This window comes from Procambarus clarkii, chromosome 12 (genome assembly GCF_040958095.1).
Source record: "Procambarus clarkii isolate CNS0578487 chromosome 12, FALCON_Pclarkii_2.0, whole genome shotgun sequence".
Taxonomy (NCBI): domain Eukaryota; kingdom Metazoa; phylum Arthropoda; class Malacostraca; order Decapoda; family Cambaridae; genus Procambarus; species Procambarus clarkii.
This window is the reverse complement of record NC_091161.1, coordinates 33381030-33386935: the sequence shown is the minus strand read 5'-3', so window position 1 is coordinate 33386935 and position 5906 is coordinate 33381030.

Here is a 5906-nt window from a genome sequence, read left to right as displayed (position 1 = left end):
CTTGTATGTGAGGTCTGCTAGAGATTTACGAAATCTATGAATACATCACAGGCGAAGACAGATTTACGAAGTGAATACATCAGATTAGATGGACTTAATGACTTTCGTGCGAAAGATCGTCAGAGGTTGGTCAGTGGTTTATTGACCCGAGCTTCAATTTCGGTGACCGGTGTGAAGCTCCTGTAGATCAATCTTTTGTTATGGAGGGTTTTCCTTGGACAGCGTTTGACTGTTTCCACCATCAGCTTGTAGAAGCCTTCATGCCATGATCTTCAAGGGGATATGAACTTCCAGTAGCACTACTGTTTATTTAGGGCAATGCATACAACTGGATGATTACAGGCTTCCTTCAGACATGCTTTCCCTGCAACGAAGCCTGACTGAGATCACTAACTTGGTGCAGGATCGATGTGCAACAAACCTACAGAAAGCATGTATGAATGCCTCGGCACATGTCTGGGGTCCCTACAGAGTATTGGGGATGTAATTTTAGAGATAAATATAGCCTCTGCGATTAGATTACTGAGGCGGTGGAGCTAATGAATTAATGTATGTTATGATATGTAATGAACAATGTATGTTAAAGTATAATAAGAGCATATACGAGTATCTTATGTTCTGATCTTAGAGTATGTTATTCCCGAATGTATTGCTTTGCCTAAGAGACAATTCACACCACCATGGGAGAATTGTAATGTAGATGTAGTAATTATTCCCCTGCAAAAAAAAAAATGTACGAGATAGCAGAGCTGAGAGCAACATATAACTGTATAATTAGGGAATTACCTACAGAAAACAAATATATATTGTGATGGATCAATAGCTAGGGATCACTAGCAAAAACTGCCACTGCTCTACCTGTTGTAAAGGTTAAAATACCTCAAAGTTTTGCACAGGTTAGGGAGCAAATAAAAAAAACTACTCCCATCACATGTCACACAAACCCAAAGTAGCAGAAGGAAGACTCACTGTAATGTAATACCAACAAGACAGTGTGTACCCCCTTCTTTCAAACCCGGCAAAAAGATATCCAGAGACATTGCAGAAGCCATACACAGACCTCAGACTTGGTTAAAAGTGCTGCTGAGAGGTAATAAATTCAATAGAGCATGTCAAATCTGTGAAACAGATGCATGGGCGCTACTATGGCATTACTTATTGGAATGTGAAGCAACTGAAGCCCTGTGCACCAAACTCAACATTAATCCAATGAGAGCAACTGCATTAAATTCAAAATTCAGACTATAATGCTGTTGAATAATGGGACACTAGTGAACACTGTACATCTATATCCGCCTCCAAGGTGGTTATCAAGACTAAAACCAGTTCGCTAAAACGTAAACAGTAAAAAAAATGAAAAGCAGACCACAACTCCATTTCAAACTTTGACCCAAATATCACAGAAACAAGGTTATTGTGAATAACTGATTACGGAATCAATATAGCCTGTGCTACATTGACATTTAGTTCTGAGTAGCTAAATCTAAAACAACGGCAACAGCAGCTGTGGATGTGGAAAGGCAGGATGCAGTTTTTATTAGGGAGTACACATCGGCACTATATATACTGTTATTGAACACTGCTTAACTGACAATGTCTCTTGAATGCAGGCTGAACTTAAAACTGAATTAGCAGGATGACAGGAAGTAGTCAAATGTAGTATTTTTTTTTTACAGTAGAGGAGCGTTGGAGTCTTTAAATAATAGACTAGCAGTATACCAGAATATTGTAATAGTGAATAGAGAATATAAAGTCTTTAGAAAAAATGGGTATAATTTAAGATTTATATGGCTCCCTTTACATAGGGTAATATTGGTGAATGAGGCAGTTGATGTGATAGCGAAGAGAGCTTCAGAAAAACTCTTGTCGATGTTGTATGTCATAAAACTTTGAAACGGACATGAATCAAGATGATCCAAGAAGATAAATAAAAAGTAACGAGAACGGTTATTGTGGACATCAGTAACACACACAAGCATTATGCGTCCTTCGCTTATGGTAGAGGAAAGTCTATTTGGAAGGATTCAATTTACGAGTTTAAGAGTAGGATACAAATGTTTTTGGCATTACGGTGTTGTCAGTGAAATAGATAAGGAGTGTAAATTATGTAGTATGTTGCACGCCCACACCTTAGATTATTATGTATTAGTGTCAACTTAATAACTATATAAATAAGGAAATAAGTAGTATATCACATCAAATTGTTAAGATGTGTGATAATAGTGTGATACAGAATACTTTGGAGTTACAAACACTGCCCCAAGAGTGTAACACACACATGCTGTGTTTACTGTATTAACCTGCAATGTAAAATGTGATTAATTGTACTTTGATTCGTGTATTTGGGTGCCTCTTGAGGGACTTGAAGTAGATGGTAGAAATAGTCTAAGCTACTTTATCCCTTTGAGATGTATTTTATTGTTTCTGTAAACGTACTTAAACGATTTTCAGAACTCACATTTTGATCAAAGTTTCCCCAATTTTGTGTTTCTGCTTTGCTATCTCTTAGTCATACAACATAAGAAGCTTCAATTATCTTAATTTTTTTCTTGGAACTCCCTTGTTGAATTAGGTTTAATTTTTTTGGAGCATTCCCATGACTTTCAAAGTTTTTGTCTTCGTTCTTGTGTTGTGCATGAACATTTTGCAAATGTTGTCTTCAATTTTCTTGGTTTCATAGAATCATTTGGCAAAGCTTTGATACAAATAACGCATGGAGGTCTTTTTTTTCCAATGATGGACGTGAATTCACAATAAACATGAGAAGCGTCGTACGCTTATTGTCTGACACACATGATAAGCTTCAAATTCTGTGTCTAAAACACAAGAATAATTCAGACTGTATTAAATTTATAATATAAAGAACTTTTCCGTGCAAACAGCGAGGCGGACTTTATACACTGCTATCCAAGAGACCTGGGTCAAACTATCAGTAAACCAAATTAAGGGACGTTCTCTAAGTAATACGGCTACATTGGTAGTATTACGACGAACAGACGGTCAACTGTTTCTGATACTGGTTTCAAGCCACATGGCCAGGTGTGGCTAGCCACCTTGCCAGAGCAATGCCAGGTAGCCAGTAAGTACACCGGGTTAGGGAGTTAGTCAGGTGGTGGAGGGTGAGTGAGTGATGGCTTGCCATGGCCTGGGCTGTAGTGCCACCAAGTTTTGTGGAAAATGTGCAGAAGTATATGGAGTTAGACGGCCGTTTGAGTGCCGTAAGGTTTCTACCAACAGGGATCGCACATCTAAGCTGGTATTGTTGTTACACTCGTATGGGCCAATAGGCCTCTGCAGTTACCTTTATTCTTAAACACATGATGACTAATATATACAAACTCGCTTATTCATCGATTGATTGACAGTTTCAAGTTGATTTTTTTATATCAACTATGTATTTAATGGATTTAAACCAGTTTCTCAACATGGAGCATTTGACCCACATGGGGGGGCAAAAATGGAAACTGGGTTGTGTGATATTAGTGAGTGCCATTTTCTTTGCTTTATATAATGAGTGAGGAGGGGGTGGGGGGGGGGTAATTTTGACATATTATAAAAGGTTGAGAACCATTTGTTTAAGCTTAAATGTCATGGCTTAGTGGCGAGCACAAGTCAAATTATTATTATCGGACAGTTAGCTGTGGCGCTGGAAGTTTGTGTTATTTTCGTGTTGATTTTGCTAAGCCAACTAACTCTAAAACTCAACCCCCCCCTTCCCCAACTAAAAAAAAAAATTCCTGGGTGAATTACCCCTGAACTAGACAGTTCAAAACACTCGATAATTTACATTTGAGCCATATACATAATAAACTACATTTATAGGTATGAAGTAACTGTATCATGTATATATTAAAGCATGTATTAATATCATGGATCAAAATCACTTCAAGGTGATATAGATAGGCTTCCTAAATTATCAAAAACACCGGTAGATAGTTTAATACTGACAAAAGTAAGGTTATGAGGCAAGGTAATGATGATAGTCACAGGATATCAGAGGGAAGGTGATGAGATTGTGAAAGGAATCTTGGTCATAATTAGTAAGAACTGGAAGCAAAAAAATCTATTCATAACTGTTCGAAATAAGGCAATAGGACCCTGGGAATATTTCTAGAAGCGTTAGCAATAAAACACCTTGTGGCTTTCTGCAGCTGTAACTAGCTAGGGAGGTCGGTCGGCCGAGCGGACAGCACGCTGGACTTATGATCCTGTGGTCCTGGGTTCGATCCCAGGCCCCGGCGAGAAACAAATGAGCCGAGTTTCTTTCACCCTATGCCTCTGTTACCTAGCAGTAAAATAGGTACCTGGGTGTTAGTCAGTTGTCACGGGCTGCTTCCTGGGGGGTGGAGGCCTGGTCGAGGACCGGGCCGCGGGGACACTAAAAGCCCCGAAATCATTTCAAGATAACCTCAAGAGGATAGCTTGTTAGGCCTTATTTAGATTATGATGATCAGTTTTGGTAGCCATACTATAGAACGCGTCATGCATAGAATGACAACGTTAACACCACGAATTAGGAACCTTCCTTGTGGAAAAAGATTGTTAAAGCTTAATTTACATTATCTAGTAAGGCGAAGAGTTAGGGGTGACCCTGATTGAAGTGTAAAAGTTAAACTACGTTTGAGACAAAGTACATCTCACGGGGATAGAGTAGTTTAGGCTATTTCTACCCTTCCCTTCCCCCTCCCCCTCCCTACGTGTACAAGCGGAAGAACGGGCATAACAAGGTTAAGGTATAAAAACAAAAACACAATAGAATACGAAACAATGGACGAAAATGAGAAAAGTTTAGATTTAGGAAAGACCTGGATAAATACTGTTTGGTGAACAGGGTTATTGATTTTTGGAACAAATTACCAGGGTAACATAATAGATGTAGGGTCCCTTGATTGTTTCAAGCGTAAGTTAGACGTATAAGAATGACTGTGAATCTAAATAGAAGCTGCCATGTGAGGATCAATATCCTTCATTTTCGTTCATAAAGCAGACGTGGATTGTTTTACCGATCGTTTCAACCGTTAACAGGAGCTGCCCTTAATGTCCAAATGTTTTCTACTGTTCTGATGCTAGAAAGAATAATAATGGCAGAAGTTAACAATAATAATAATCACGAAATAATGGAAGCAAATTAGATCATTTTCGAACTAGAAAAAATATTATAGTTTGTGTATTAGGTTGTAGATTAATGATACAAATTCAGGGCAATGTTGGTTAGCAACCAAAGTGTCCTCTCGAATATTGCATCCCATTTTAACGTCAAAATTCCAAACAGCAATTTAGTTGATCATTTTGTCCGTCGTGGCAACTCCAGAAGACGGGCCGATGTAACCGGCGTGTGACTGCTGAAGTGATTCAAGTGTATGTTAGTGTTACTTTATTATTATTCTCCAGTTAAGCAAACTACCAAGACTGGATGTGTTGATCAAAGGCTGCTTCAGCGTCTATGTATTTCATTATGTTCTTCTCATTGTAAATAACAAATATGACTACTCAGCCTTAGGAAAGCTTAATTTTAAGAAGCAACTTCATTTACCCAAAACACACTGGTTGTACAATGGTTTAAGAGGCGAACACACACAGCTTCTCTGCAAGATATGGAATTACATGCTGAATTTGGTAAATGTCAGAGGTTGTTAAAACATGTTTTATTTCATATTATATAAAGTTTATATCATTGTTTATATCAAACAATAAAATTACAACTTGGAATAAATGATTTTAATTTTTTAGGGTTTTTAATATTTAGACATGAATTTGAGTAATTGTCTGGAACTGTGCGAGCGGCCTCGAACGCCCGTAGAGTCTAGATGTAACACCAGCTGCATTGACATTTCACGTGTAAGGTGTTCATTATTGTTGTAAAGTTGACGAACATTATTTGTTAATGTTTGAGTGTGTCAGCCCGG